General features: G+C 44.1%; 1 pseudogene; it reads right to left on the bottom strand.

The window, feature by feature from the left end:
* Positions 1-4801: 4801 nt before the first annotated feature.
* On the bottom strand, positions 4802-5544 carry LOC141835630 (uncharacterized; annotated as a pseudogene).
* Positions 5545-16766: the final 11222 nt, after the last annotated feature.

Here is a 16766-nt window from a genome sequence, read left to right as displayed (position 1 = left end):
CCGATAGATCCTGCCTTTTTTGCACCGCCCCATCGAACGACTGTGGATCGATAGAGTTTTGCATATAAGTAGAGCGAGGAAGCAGGCGCGCGACGCCTACATCATCATTTTCGTGCTGCTGTTGTTGTCCGCTCTGCCTTTTTCCCACCTCCGTCTTTGTCTTCGTCTCAGGCGCGCTTGCACTCTTAGCTTTCTCCTTTTCCTTGCACCGAGTAAGTTTTAAGCTTTTAGTTTCCCTTTTGTCTTTACTTCTTCCTTTTCTGCATTCAGAGGGGTTAGGCTAGGGTTGGGAATGGCGTCTGACGAGTCCGTAACTCACTGGTATGATTCCATCGAATCCTCTTTCACACTCGAATCTAGGTCCAACATTAGGTTGACCTATGAAATACCTTGCACCTATAAGATTAAGGTCCCTAAGCCGCATCAGAGACCACATTTACCTCCACCCGGCTACCTTATTTTTTTCCAAGGTCAGTTAGAAGAGGACTCCGATTCCCCATCCTCGTGTTTTTTCAAGAAATCGCTACCTACTTTGATATCCCTCTAAATCAGTTCGCTCCTAACTCGTTCTGACTCCTCTGCGGAGTCACTCTTGTCTTCCGCTTGTACCAAATTCCTTTAGACCCCGTCGTTTTTTAGTTTTTCTTCTATCCGAAGAAAAAGGAGGGCGGTGTCTTTTTCTTTAACTCTAAGCCGGGCTTCAACTTTTTAGACAAATACACGACTTCTCATAAGGGATAGAAGCCCAAGTTTTTCTTTATCTGTCCCCCGAGTCCATTTGACTTCTCGACTGAGTGGCAGCATGAGCTCTGGAGTCCTCCGCCCCTGAAGTCATATAAGAAGAACTCGGTCTTCGTGAAAGCGTCCGAGTCGTTACAGGGCCTCAAATTCAATGTCAACAAACTGGTGGGCGAGGAAGGGCTATTGTACTGAGGACGCCTGAGTTCGATAGCGGCGGAGCTATCCCAACCACTCGGTAAGACTTAATAGCACTCGGGCTTTTGTAAGAACTAATTTAAGTTCCTTTCTTTGCCTGCAGACGACGTTTGGATGGTTGCTTCCGTCAACAAGTTCCTAAAGTAGAATTGGACGTCACTCGAGGTGCTGATTACGCCTACCACTTCTGCAACAGCTCCGGAGCCCAAGTCTGAAGGGGCACTCGCGCCCGCGGCACTCGAAGATATAGGCACTGGGGCCAATTCTGCGGAACCCGAGACTTCCACTCGGGAAAAACAAATGGCGGTAGAGGAGGAACCGATAGAGCCACAACTCCCTGCTAAGGAGGGAAGCCAACTTGTGAAGACTTCATCCTCTCGGTCCAAGAAGAAGCATCGTCGCTCCCATTCTCCCCATAGAGAAGAGAGGCGGCTCAAGAAATCGCGCACCTCCAACGGCCTTCCCCCATCCTGAGTGCTACAGCCATAGGTAGTTCTAGCCCCACCGCCGATTCCGAGCACACAACGCAGCCAGCAAGGGGTGAGGTGGTCTGCTTGGACTTTGACACAAAAGGGGTGGTACCGATAGCAATAGCAGCGGCGGAGTCGGGAGTGGCAGAGCCGACCCCCATTCTCCCGAGAAGGCGATGGAAGCAGTGCCGACTCCCTCCAATGACGGGACATCCGAGGCAGCGTTGATGGCTGCAGCTCCGACATCAGGTGTTGGAGGGCCAACAGGATCTAGTCCTGCCGGCTCGGAGGGGGCGCACCCCTCTTCTTCTGCTCCAGAGTCCGGAGGATTGTGGACTCGGATACCGACAGATGCGCCCTTCTCTCCAGAAGAGATAATGGGCATGATGGACCGAGTCCGAGCCCTACACGGCGCAGACTCCTTCCGTGGAATCAACACCTCCGAGCTGAGCTACCGCGCCAACTTCAATTTTATGAGAGTAAGCTTGCTTATCCCTTCTTGAGTTTGTTTTATCCATATAGCTAACAGGCCTTATCCTTTCTTCACAGATCTGGGTCGAGCACTTGGAGATGCACAGCAGGCTGCTCCAGCTGAACCGCCACTTCACTCGCTATGGAGCAATAGCTGCAAGCTCTGAGAGCTCGAGACTCGGACCTGGTCTGGGAGCTAGGGGAGGCTTAAGCCGAATGACCAAGAGCGTCCAAGAGGCCCACCACTACCGAGCCGAATTACTGGTGGCTCAGGAGAAGGCGGAAGCTCTAGAGCAAGAGTTGGTGGCGACTCGGGCCAAGGAACAAGAGAGAACTAGAACAGGCCCGAGACTAGCTAGCCCAGCGGGACAGAAGAATTATCCCGAGTTCTCGAGGATTCGGCTGCCCTGAAGAAGCAGGCAGAGGATTGACTCGAAGGGCAGAAGGGTCCTCGAGGGCCTGTTGGCTGATGCTCGGGGCGAGTTGGCAGCCTACAAGGAAGGAGAGGACGGCCGAGCGCAAGCCGTCAAGGAAGCATGGCTGTAGTCAGAGGAATACACAGATCAATTCCATAGAAGACTGCAGGATGCTGCAGCATGGCTTCGAGGGTGCGTGAAGTAGGTGTGCTAGGCGGGGCTATTTCCCCCCTGGCACCTCCTTAGGATTGTTTAGATATAGGCAAGGTGTGGGCAGAACTGCCCGAGTCTGAGAGGAGAGGATAGTGATGTAAGATGTAATTTTGTAAGCCTGTCAGGCCCTTTTGAATCACTCTGGCTCCTCTTTTGCTCAGTTAATGAAACCTTTTTGCCTTGCTGTTCATTTTAACGCTGTATTCGTGACTGAGAACTTACAGGAAATCACTCAGTCTCCGAGAATCCTTGACCTTAGAAGCTCGACCTTGCTGTGCCTGAGTAGGAAGAGATTGAACCCTGAAAAGGGCAATTGCTGATGGAGCTGGTCTGAGATCAGAATTGAGCTCGATCTTGACTATGTCCGAGTCGGGAGAGGTTGAACCCTGAAAAGGGCAATTGCTGATGGAGCTGGTCCGAGACCAGAATTGAGCTCGATCCCGACTATGTCCGAGTCAGGAGAGGTTGAACCCTGAAAAGGGCAATTGCTGATGGAGTTGGTCCGAGACCAGAATTGAGCTCGATCCCGACTATGTCCGAGTCGGAGAGGTTGAACCCTGAAAAGGACAATTGCTGATGGAGCTGGTCCGAGACCAGAAGTTGAGCTCGATCCCGACTATGTCCGAGTTGGGAGAGGTTGAACCCTGAAAAGGGCAATTGCTGATGGAGCTGGTCCGAGACCAGAATTGGAGCTCGATCCCGACTATGTCCGAGTCGGGAGAGGTTGAACCCTGAAAAGGACAATTGTTGATGGAGCTGGTCCGAGACCAGAATTGGAGCTCGATCCCGACTATGTCCGAGTCAAAAGAGGTTGAACCTTAAGGACTCGAGGAGAAGTGAAATCTCGAGGACACGGGAGAAGTACAGCCTGTAAAGGTTCTTTTATTGTTAGACACATTTACAATAACAAGTATAAGGGAGGATAAGGGAGGATAAGAGACTGGGCTCCCCGAGATTTCGTCATGTCCGGTAAGGTCGCAAGTGAGTTGCATTCCACGGTCTCGCCAAGTCTTTGCCAGAGGAGTCGGACAGGTAATAAGCACCCAAACTTGTCTTCTTGATGACTCGGTACGGGCCTTCCCATGGCGGCTCAAGCTTGCCGACATCTCCTACCGGTTTGACTTTCTTCCAAACCAAGTCACCCACTTGGAAAGCTCGAGGGATGACTCGCTTGTTGTAGGTGCGGCACATGCGCTGCCGGTATGCTGTCAGCCGAGTGGCGGCTTTGTCTCGAGCTTCTGAGACGAGGTTTAGCTCCATGAGTCTTCGGCCATCATTGTCCTCATCGTAGCATTGTCGCCGATCCGACTTGACTCCTACTTCCATGGGGACTACGACTTCTCCTCCGTATACCAGGTGAAAAGGTGTCATACTGGTGTCTTCCCTTGGTGTGGTGCGGTAGGCCCAGAGCACGCAGGGTAGTTCCTCCACCCAGCTGCCTCCTTCATGATCAAGTTTGGTCTTGAGTCCGCGCACTATCTCCTGGTTGACGACTTCGGCCTGCCCATTGCTCTGTGGATATGCCACTGAGGTGAAAGTCTGCTGAATGCCGAGTCCCTGCACCACTCTTGAAGTTTCTTCCCTTGGAATTGTCGCCCATTGTCCGAGACGAGTCGGTGCGGGATGTCGTATCTGCACACAATATTCTTCCACAGGAACTTGAGCACCACATCTTCTGTGATCCGAGCTAAGGCTCTCGGCTTCCACCCATTTGGAAAAGTAGTCCACGGCGACCAGCAAGAACTTCTTTTGTTGTGGCCCAGTCGGGAAGGGTCCGACTATATCCATTCCCCACTGATCGAAGGGACATGAGATTGTGGCTGCCTTCAGCTGTTCTGTCGGGTGCTTGGTGAAGGGCTGATATTTCTGGCAGTGGATGCAAGTCGACACGAGCTTAGCCGAATCCGCTTGAAGAGTCGGCCAAAAGTATCCGGCCAATAGGACCTTTCGAGCCAAGGCTCGACCTCCAAGATGGTTTTCCGCAGCAGCCTTGATGAGCTTCCTTCATCACGTACTCTGCATCCTCGGGGCCGAGACATTTAAGCAGCGGTCACGAGAAGGCTCGCCGGTACAGCTGATCTCCGATCATGGTGAACCGGGAAGCCCTTCTCTTGAGGAGGCGAGGCTTGATCCGGATCTGTAGGTGTCTCACCTTTCCAGAGGAAGGCGAGCATTGGAGTCCTCCAGTCGTTCGGCTCGGTTGAGCCAGAAAGGTTGGTCTATTTGCACTATCAAGGCCACTTGTGTGATTGGCTCTTCCTCCGCCCACTCGGCTAACAGAGCTAGCCATTCGGGCTAGCTCGTCAGCTTTGCAGTTCTCGGCTCGGGGAATCTTTTGGAGACAGACTTCCTTGAATTCGCTTTCAACTTTATGAAGGCTTCGGCATATTTACAGAGTCGATCATTCTTGATTTCGTAATTTCCTTCTACTTGCTGGGACACCAGCTGAGAGTCGGAATAGAAGTTGTACCCGAGTCGCTCCCATCCGTTTGGCTACTTGAAGACCAGCGAGAGCGGCTTCATATTCGGCTTCATTGTTTGAGGCTTTGAAAGCTTAGCCGCATGGAAAGCCGAATCTCTTCTCCCTTTGGGGAGAGTACCAAGAGGACCCCGACTCCGCTTCCCTGCTTAGTGGAGGATTCATCCACATATACTTTCCACTCTTCCTCTGGTTCATCTCTGGGCACTTCAGCGAGGAAGTCAGCTAGTGCTTGAGCCTTGATGGTCGTGCGAGGTTGATATTGAATGTCGTACTCGTCGAGCTCCACTGTCCATTTGATGAGTCGTCCGGATGCCTCGGGCTGAGTGAGCACTCGTCCCAGGTTGCTGTTGGTTAACACAGTGACCGGATGGGATAGGAAATAGGGTCGGAGTCGCCGAGCCGACAGGACCAAGATCCATGCCAACTTCTCCAAGCTAGTGTATCGGGTCTCGGCGTCTTTCAACAAATGACTGAAGAAGTAGATGGGATGTTGACTTTGTCCTTCATTCTTCACCAAGACCGAGCTGACAGCCGAGTCAGTAGCCGAGAGATACATCCAGAGTGGTTCATCCGGAAGCGGTTTCGCCAGTCGGGGCAGCTGAGTCAAATAAGCTTTGAGTTCTTCAAAGGCCTTGTCACATTCGACAGTTCCATTCGAACCGCTGAGCCTTCCTCAGAATCTTGAAGAAAGGCAAACTGCGTTCTGCCGAATGAGAGATGAATCGGGACAAAGTTGTGATGCGCCCGACTAGCCGTTGGGCTTCCCAGAGGTTTCGAGGAGGAGCCATCTGCGCCAAAGCTTGTATCTTCTCTGGGTTAGCCTCGATTCCCCTCTCGGTCACTATATATCCGAGGAACCGACCAACTCGGACGCCGAAGAGGCACTTAGCCGGATTCAGCTTGAGTCCGTATCGGCGCAAAGTATTGCAGGTCTCGTCGATGTCGGCTATAAGAGTTCCTCCCCGTGTTGTCTTCACCAAAATGTCATCGACGTATACTTCGATGTTTCGGCCTTGTTGATGCTGGAATACTCAATCCATCAAGCGTTGATAGGTAGCTCCTGCATTCTTTAGTCCGAATGGCATAACAGTGTAACAAAAGGTGTCGTCAGCTGTTATAAAGCTAACCTTGTCTTGATCATTTACATCGAGTGAGATTTGATGATAGCCTTGATAAGCATCTAACATACATATATATTCGCACCTGCCAGTTGAGTCCACCAACTGGTCGATCCACGGCAGCGGATAGCAGTCCTTTGAGCAGGCCTTGTTGAGGTCTCGGAAGTCCACGCAGACTCGTCATTTGTTGTCCGACTAGCAGTTGGGCTTCCCAAAGGTTCCGAGGAGGAGCCATCTGCGCCAAAGCTTGTATCTTCTCTGGGTTAGCCTCAATTCCCTTCTCGGTCACTATGTATCTGAGGAACCGACCGACTCGGACGTCGAAGAGGCACTTAATCGGATTCAACTTGAGTCCGTATTGACGTAAAGTATTGCAGGTCTCGTCAATGTCGGCTATAAGAGACCCGCCCCGAGTTGTCTTCACCAATATGTCGTCGACGTATACTTCGATGTTTTGGCCTTGTTGTTGATGGAAGACTCGGTCCATCAATCATTGATAGGTAGCGCCTGTATTTTTCAGTCCAAACGGCATAACAGTATAGCAAAAAATATCATCGACCGTTATAAAATTGACCTTGTCTTGGTCATCTACAGCAAGAAGGATTTGATGCTATCCCTAATAAGCATTTAACATACAAATGTATTCACAGCCACCGATCGAGTCCACCAACTGGTCGATCCACGACTGAGGATAACAGTCCTTTGGACAGGCCTTATTGAGGTCTCGGAAGTCCACACAGACTCACCATTTGTTGCCAGGTTTTGGCACGAGCACCACATTGGAAAGCCAAGTCGGGAAGTGCACTTCCTTGATGTGTCCTGCTTTCAAGAGCTTCTGCACCTCATCTCGGATGATCTTGTTCTGCTCGGGACCGAAGTGCCACCTCTTTTGCTTGATCGGTCGGGCGCCAGGCAGACTGTTGAATTGGTGGATGGCGACGGAATAAGAAACGCCAGTAAGATTGTTGGTTGTCTATGCGAACACATCTTGATTTCGAAGAAGGCAAGAGCCGAGCTCTTGCTTCAGTTCGGGAGGCAAATCGGCGGCCACCTGGACAATCGTCTTGGCTCGGTTTGGACAAACTTGCAGAGGCTCATTGTCTTCAAATTTTAAAGAAGGAGGGGCTTCCTAAACTGAGTAGATTTCGGCACCTTGCACTTTCCTCTGTTTCCTTGACTCGGTTCGGACCATGTCTACGTAGCATCGTCAAGAACTCAATTGATCCCCTCAAGCTTCGCCCACTATGATGAAGGAGGTGCGTCGAGTCCTCCTCAGTGGTTCTTCATCGAGGGATATGGCAAGGCTAATCTGGCCGAGTGGTTGTACCTCATTTTTGATGAATCCGAACAAGGATGTGGCCATAGGCAGCAAGTTAGTTGAGTCAATCTGCATATGGTCAAAAGCCTTCTTAAAAATGATGATGACGGAGCTGTCCGTGTCTACGAAGACTCGGGCCACATTGTAGTTGGCGATGGTGGCTTGGATGACCAAAGCATCATCATGAGGGACTTCAACTCCTTTCAGATCCTGAGGTTTGAACCCCATGGTTGGACCTTCTTCCCACTTACCCTTGCTGACTCCATATACTTCAAGTTGTTGGCTGTGAGCCTTCTGGGCTCGGTGAGAGTCTCCGTCTGTTTCTCCCCCCGTGATCATGTGGATGTTGCCTTAGGGATCATTATCATGATTGTCTTCTTGTATATCTTTGGGGTTGATGGCTCGATGTCCTCGAGTGTCTTCTATCCGAGCGGGAGGGAGGGATCGCCTCGGAGATCGGCCTCACTTGTGAGCATGCCTTGGGGAGCGAGGCGGTGACTCCCAGATTGGTTGTCCTGCCGAGGGTCTTTGATGACTCGGCCCGGCTGTTGGTTTTCGGGCACGCTATTTTGCAACTAGCCGGAGCTCTCGGGCGTACTGTTGGCAATCCCATGTATCATGACTCCAAGACTAGTGGTAAGCGCAGAAGTGGGGCAACCAACGCGGAGCTCCAGTCGGTCGAGTAGCTTGAACCTCCACCGTCTGAATGGTGTGATGGCTGGCCTTAGGTGCTGCGGTAGCTTCCAGCTCGGGCCTCCGGAGAGGTTGTGGCAGGGGCTTTTATTCGACACGGCTGGTTGGTGGGGGGTTGAGGACAGGCCCACTATGCTGGTGGGAGTCGACGTCCTTGCGCCGAGTCAATTGAGCCTCTTCAACGTGGATGTACTTGACCGCCCGGCTCAACAAGATGCCAAAGTTCTCCGGAGGCTTCTTGATCAGGGATCTAAAGAAATCTCCCTCTACTCGTCCTTGGAAGAAGGCGCTTACAAAGACTTCAGAGGCGGCCGAAGATATCTCCTGTGCCACCTGGTTGAACCGGCGCACATACTCCTTCAGGGATTTATGAGACTTCTGTCTAATAGAGAAGAGGTCCATTGAAGTTTTGCGGTACGTCTTGATGGTCGCAAAATGCCTCAGGAAGGAGCCTTTGAACTCGGCGAAGGAGCAGATGGAGGAAGGGGGAGTCGGTTAAACCATCGTAGGGCGGATCCGGCTAATGTTGTCAGAAAGACTCAGCATTTGATGTTGTCTGTATACTGATGCAGTAAGGCCGCGTTCTCGAACCTTCCAATGTGGTCTTCTGGGGGTATGGTGCCAGTGTAGTCGGGGAACTGAGGAGCCCTGAAGTGTCGCAGTAGTTCTTCTTCTAATATTTTTCTAGTGAAGGCGAGCCCTCTAATCCACTTCCTTCTCCAGACCAGGGACCTTTAGCCCTGGCTGGATCCCGGAGAGGAGTCTGTTCGGCTGTCGACTCCATGGAGGCTCTATAGTATTCGACGTCTTGGAGAGGTCTCATGGAAGGGGCTTGCTGAGCTTCTACGGGTGCTTGTTGTCACCGAGCGGGGACCTGAGGAACTTCAGCAGATCGAGTCAGAATTCTTGAAGGAGGAGTCGGAGCAGCTTGCTGGCCCCGGGAAACAGCTAGAACGGCAGCGGCTACCGCCCGATCAGAAATCTTCTTATGTTATGGTGATGAGGGGAGGTCGATGAGGATCATCCATTGGCATGTCTCAAATCCGGATTCTAATGTTCCCACAGACGGTGCCAAATTATGTTCCGGTTGAGAATAACTCTGGGAAGTATACCAACCGAGTCTCCTCACCACGATGGAACGAGACTGAGAGGGTTGAATTGCTGGGGTCCTGCAAGCAAAGCAAGCGTGAGAGGGAAGGTCAGGGGTGCCCTGGCGTGACCACTCCGAAGCTTAAGTCAGCGATCCGGCCAAATCAGCGGAAGAAGAAGAAGCGAAAAGAGGAAGATGAGTCAGTGTCTCGCGTGTGCGTACCTGAGGGGCAGAGGGGAGTGGCCGCATATATACATGGGAGGGGTGTGATGTCATGTCTTAATTAAGGAATGTGTCCCTCGTTAGTTATTACCTTGTTAGAAAATATGAAATGATTAGATTATAAGTCCCATCGCTGACATACATTTGTAGGATCACATCGCACGTGGGTGTCAGAGCGGCGATCATAATTACAGAGTAGGAGACTTGTCAAAAGAAATGATGGGAATTGGCGAAGTCGGACACCATGATGACCATTTTGCATGAACCTTAGCCAAATCCGAATGAGGGTGAGGTAGCCACGTTGCCTGGAAGATTCGGCTTGGAGCTATGCATGGGGTACCGAGGAGTCGGCTTCGTGGGGAACCGATTCCGTGGGAGGATTTGACTCGAGGAAGATTCGGCTCAAGTAAGGATTTGGATCGAGCAAGGATTCGGCTCGAGCAAGGGTTCAACTCGAGCAAGGATTTGACTCGGTGGGCGACTCAAATAAGGGCTCAGCTCGGTCCCAAGGGAAGGGATTGCGAGTCGAGGGTTGACTCGGACCAGCCTTGGAGTCGGTAGATATGGGCTGACGAGGGACTCGGGTCGAAGGTCCAGCCGCCCTCTTGTTCTGTCGGTCTACACTCCTAACCACCCATAATAACAATCGACTAACATCATCATCAATTTAATGTAACTATGGTAATCGATTGGTATTTTTTATATCAAATATTTGCATTTGAGATTCAAAAGTACATAATTAATTCTATAATATTTTAAAAAATTATAAAAAATTATACAGATATTACTTATGTCAAATATTATCAAAAAATAGTTTTCTAAAAAATATTCATTATTTTTAAAGAATAATAAAAAGTTAAAAGCTATTGAAATCTTTAATGTCACCCTATCTTTGTATTAACATTATCAATGATAATTTTTATTAACAAATAGAGTTTACCAAAATTTTATAAAAATAATTATAAAAATATTAAAAATAATTTTTAATCATGATCTATGGGTCGAGTGTACATGACTCATACATTATCTTTCTCCATGATTGACTCATACAAAATTCATGTGATTTGATGATGCTTAACTTATTCATGTTAGCACCTTGAGCATAGTCCATCATCCTATCTTTGTGTCTAATGTATCTCAATACATACATAAATTATATTATAGTTCTTGTGAGATGTGAGGTTGTTCTTCCTAGATTATAGAATCATACATATCTATCTAAGCATTCTTAATTTCACCATCTTACCTAGAAGGTCAAACAATGCCATTTGCCCTTAATTTTAAGTAATTAAATCATTGCATGTAAATAAACACAACATACATCAAATGCATAACTTTCAAAAGAAATTTAGCATGCTTTGAATGATGCTTGTATGAAGTACATGACATGATATGTATCAATTACTAGGTATCATGACAAGCTTTAAAACAAAAAGTACTATTGTGGTAAAAATTTAAAATCTGAATAGCATGAAAATCATGAGCACAAGTAAGCATGTATGAGATGACATGATAATTTTCATGACACATAAAACATTGTAGGTATAAACAAGAATAAATAAAATAGCAAGAATACCTAATCTCCTATCTATGTGTTATATAATATTATGCCAAATAAAAATTTGATAAAAGCAGACTAACTCCCTTGAATGTACCAAAAATCCCAAAGTTGATACACTTTTAAAATCTATCTTTCCATGTCAATTTTTGATAGATTTAAAAACTCATTTTTATATTGACACACTCTAAAATCTTCTAGAATAAGAATCTTGAATATTCTTCTTCAAGATAAATTTCATACCTCGAAAATACTCTAAAGTGACACTTTACCATGGTCAAGTTAACTATTCTTTCAATCTAAGTTGATACATCATAAACTCATTTAGTGTGAAGGGATTACCATCTTAGAAATTTAATACCTATTAAAACTTCTTAGGTGTATTAAATACTCACTAGGGATAACCTCCCAGATACATTCCTCATGACTCTTTTAGGCTTCTTAAAAGCCTTAGTTATGTTGGTCTCATTAATGTTAACACTAGGGATGACCTCTCTTGTAACCTTAGCTTCACTCTTTGATCTAAGATTGGTTCCATAGTTATATGGAAATGGAATTCTATGGTATGAAGATACATTATCCTTAGACTTTGGTTTGTATTCCAAATCCTTTTTATCCTTTGATAGTTCTTGCTTACCTAATCCTAGATTTTGTTTCTTTAATCCACTAATCTCATTTGCCATTTTTCTAAGGGGTTTCTCCAATTTATTAAGTCTTGACCTCAAAACTTGATTTTCCATCTCTAAATCCTCAATTCTTGATTTTTATATCTAGCTTGAACATTATTCTTTCTAGGCATATGTCTTCCCTTCTTAGGGTTCTTGTTTAATCACTCTCTATCTTCTTGTCCTTAGGTAGGTTTATCACAATATAATCTAAAATTATCCTTAGATTTATCATATTTTCTATCCTCATGATAATAAGCACATAAATCATAGTATTTAATTTTTGCATACTTCTTATCATGATATGACGGAACTTTATTCAAAAATGATACCTTTAAATTTTTCCTTAAAAGCTCTCTCTAAGCTTGAGCTTCCTCCCTTGTCCTTATTTGAGTTTATCTCTCTTGGACATTGGTTCTAGTAGTATCCTCATTTGTTACATAAGAAGCACATTATGTGCTCCTTGCCCTTTTGTACCAAGAGTTTGACTTCCTTTGGTGTTTTATTGTCACTTGAGCCTTCCATTTTGTTAATTTTGAACACTTGAGCATATGATGCGATCTTTATTATTATTGATTGAAATTGTTATACCTTCTTGAGTTGGACTCTTTATGCTCATAGAGGTGAAACTATGTTCCTTATCAGCTTTGAATGTCAAGGGTTTCTCTTATTCTGGTGTCAATGACCTTGAGGTTCTTAAACCTTGCCTCTTCATCTTCCATCTTGGATGTTGAGCACCTCTCAACCTCCTAGTACTCTTGTTCTTGAACTAATGACCCTCCCTTCTTAGATTCATCCTTATTTTGCTGGTGATGGGTCTTCATGGAGGTTGGCCAACTTGCTTCATAGGTCACTTGCATCCTTGTACTCACTTAATTTGCATAAAATATCATTAGACACCAAATTAATTAAAATTTTGATTACCTTATCATGTGCCTTGGATCTCATGACTTGCTCTTTAGTCCATTTACTCTTTTTGAGATGTTTTCTTCTTTTATATTTTGGAACTTCAAATTCCTCCATTAGAGCAAACCACTTCTTTATATCCATTTGAAAGAACATCTCAATTCTTGCCTTCCACTAAGCAAATGCCCCTAATTTATAGGGTGATAGAAGACGAATGTCATATCCAAAGTCATCTCCAAACTTCATTTGACTCTCTCGGCGATACCCACTTGTTAGGTATCAGAGGACTCAAAATCTAGACTCTTTGTTCTTCCTCAAGCTCTGTGCTCTTTCGTCAGTCAGTCCAATGAAGAGCAACTTTGTTCTAATACCACTTGTTGGCTATCAGAGGACTCATATTCTCAACTCTTTTTCTTCTCTAGTGTCAAGCTTTTTTGGCAGTCAGTTCCATTAAGAACAAACTTTGCTTTAATACCATTTGTTGGATATCATTAATATTGCTAGAGGGGGTGAATAATAATTTTTGATTTGCTGTTTGTTGTGCTCATATACAAAGTATTAAAATATAGAGGAAACATAAACAAAACAACATAAGTAACACAGGCACAATAAACTAATTTTTACGTTGTTTAAAACCCCTGGTTCTTACTCCATGGCCTAGCATTTTAGTGGTGATACCACTATACTTTCTCTTTCTTGGATGCCTTTTGATGGTAGATAAACCTCTTACAATCTTTGTTCATACAAGCAATATAATAAGAATACAAAAGATACAAATGCAAATAAATACAATACAAGTGAACCTCGCTTTGTTCGCTTTCTTATTGATTTGGATTGTTTCTTGAAGATTTAGAATGCAACAACACTCACCCACAACACCCTCCAAGAATCGACCAATAATAGATTCTCAACATCCTCTATGAAACCTTCTTTATAGGGTTGCTATCACATAGCAGTCGATTGATCATATGTAAACCCCTATAAATCCCCTCGAATCTTGAACTCATAGCTTAGGGCTCATCATGTTGGGACCATTGGCATCACTAGAGGTTGGGGGGGGGGGGGGGGGGGGGGTTTGAATAGTGATTCACTTCACTTCAATCGTTCTCATGTGCTCATCTATAATTGCTTAATATGTAGTAGAAAGAAATACATAATTTAGAATAAAGAGTAGAAACAAACACTGATTTAATGTGATTTGGAACTCCCAATTCTTATTCCATGCATCCTAGCAAATAATCCACTAGCTCTCTCTTTGTCAGATATTTTTGGAGGCGGAGAAACCTCTTACAACACTTATTGTTATACAAGAAAATACAACCAAATATAATAGAGAAAATACAATAGACAGTAAATAATAATTTATATAAATCTCTTACTTTGGTCTCTTTGTAATTGCTTTAAAAGGCCTCATGAGGTCTTAAAATGTAACAACACTATCCTCCAAAACCTCTATATGTGAAAACCTTTTCAAAATCATTCTTTTATAGCCTTCAAATCGGGGCTAATTTGTACCTATCAGTCAACTGTTCATCATCATTAGTCATTTGCTCCACTGAAATAAACCATTGCACTTGTAAAACGACTCTTATCAACTCTGGTTTGACCATGAACAATCAATTATTATTATTTATCAATCGATTGATGCTCAAATAGTTGAGTGTCGCAGCTAATTTAGAAATTTTTTGTTTGTTATAGTAGTGCCAATAGTCAACTTGATTGATCAATAATTTTTTAACTTTTTGTTCACTATAACAGTGCCAATAGTCGACTACCCAATTCAATTAATCAACATCAATCAAGTTAATCAACTGATTTTCTAACTTTTTATTTGCTACAATAACAATCGATTTACTGTTCATCAATCAATAATAACTGTGGCAAAAACTCTAAGGGGGTGTTTGATTGGGGGTTATCATTGATAACCTTGGTTATCTATCTATGGTTATCAATGATAACCTTATTTAGTTCAGGTTATGATTGATTCCTAAGTAATCTAGCATCATCACCACATCAAAAAATGAGTTATAACATGAGAATATGATTAGCTTGACAGCCTAAGATTTTCTATGATTCTGGAGGTTAATGAAAATTTTTTTCATGATTACCCTCAGATTTTAAAACTGAGTTAATTGAAATATACCACAAGACCTAATTAAAATCGAGTTATTAATTTAATAAATTTTAATTTAAATACTTATAAATGTAAAAGAGATAATTTATTTTAAATTATAAAAAATAAAATTAATGAATTATATTTATTTAAATAATTATTTTAATAAATTATATATAAATTTATTTTAAATTTTAAAAAATAAAATTAATAAATTATATCTATTATTTTAATGAATTATTTTATTAAAATAAAATTAACCGATTATATTTATTAATTTAATAAATTATTTTATTAAAATAATTATTTTACTAATACATATATAAATTTATTTTAAATTTAAAAATTTAATAAATTATATTTAATAATTTAATAAATTATTTTATTAAAATAATTATTTTAATAAATTATTTTATTAAAAATATAATCACATAATCAAGGTTATGTATAATAGCTTGAACCAAACGCACTCTAAATATTATAGTAGAAACCCTAAACACTATAGTAGAAATCTTAAAGTCTTCAAAACTTCTTTATACGATTAATACTGACTAACCCTGACTTACTAGAGCCTCATCCTTACCTAGTATCAGATTGACCTTAACATACCAAGATCTTCTTTGTCAGCATCCGATCAACCTTAATATACCGAGACTTTCCATTGCCTATAACATTTGGTCAACTTTGAATTATCGAGACTTTCTTAGCCTAGCATTCAGTTAACCTTGACCTTTCTCAAGACTCCTTCTCATTGCCTTGTATCTCTTAACCTGTCGAGACTTCAATGTTGCCTAACATCTGATCAATCTTAACTTGTAAAGACTTCCTATCTCATGCCTAACATTCAGTTAACCTTGACTTGTTAGGACTTCACTTTCTCATGTCTAACATTTGGTCTTGCATGACCTATTAGGACTTTCTTCATTGCCAAGTATCCTATTAACCTCGACCCATTTGGACTTCGGCCTTGCTAACTCCTTGTTGGAATTCAAACCGTCAAGTGTCCGATCAACTATGATCCACTTGAACTTCTCCACTATCAAGTATCTTGTAAACCTTAACTTTAACTTTTGAATCTAGTCAACAAACATATTGATCAATTGTTAAGTATTCGATCAAACTTAACCTACTTGACGTCTCACTCAACTAAGTAACATATTAATCAAACATTGAAATTAAACTTTGCCAACTCAAGCTTAGTCAACCTAGTCAATCTTCACTACAAAAATACAGCCGTTTAGCAACGAAATTTTGTGTCGAAAAATATTCGTCGCTAATTTGGATAAATTTTACGACGAAAAGAGAATTTGTTGCCAATTTATAACGAAATTTGCGACAAAATCATTTTTATTGCTAAAATTGCGAGGACCTATATTTGTCGCCAAATTCATCGCAAAATTGTGATGAATTTAACTATTCGTCATAAATTTTGCGACGAAATCACAGATTCATTGCTAAATTTGGCGATTCCACCGTAACTTAAATACCCGGACCCACTTTCGGCTGTTGATTTGGCGAGCAACTCATGATTCGTCGCCAAATTGGTGACGAATCATGAATTCGTCGCTAAATTGGCGGTTCGAATCAACCAATTCGTCGCCAATTTGGCAACGAATTTGGCGACAAAACGGTATTCATCGCCAAAGCCCTAATTTATCCCCGACCCGAGCCCTTTCTTTCTCTCCTTCTCCGCGATTTCCCCTCTTCTCCACGATTTTCTCCTCTTCCTCCGGTGAATCTCTGCTTCCAGCGACCCGGCGACGTCGATCCGATCCCTCCGGCGACTACAACTGCGACGGTGAAGCTCTCGGCGACGGTGAACAACGGTAAAAATCTATTTTTTGGTTCTGTTTCTTTTCTCTTCCTTGCTCCGGCTCTATGCGTGCTGGCTGGGTGTTGGCCGACCCTTGACGGGTTGGTGGACGGCCGGTGGCGAACCTCTGAGGGGCAGTGGCGCTGTTGGGCGGCTCGTTGCTGGTGACTGGCGCCGCTGGCAGCTGGTTGGGGTGGTGGTCTTTTGCACTTTTGTCGCGCACAGGGTCTTGGCCGGTCGGAAGCTGGTGGGCTGTTGGGCGGCCGGCGGATGGTGGGCTAC

This window comes from Curcuma longa, chromosome 10, assembly GCF_044706935.1.
Source record: "Curcuma longa cultivar G26 ecotype Majalengka, Jawa Barat chromosome 10, ITB_CL_G26_1.1, whole genome shotgun sequence".
Classification (NCBI taxonomy): Eukaryota; Viridiplantae; Streptophyta; class Magnoliopsida; order Zingiberales; family Zingiberaceae; genus Curcuma; species Curcuma longa.
This window is presented reverse-complemented; position numbering and strand designations above follow the sequence as displayed.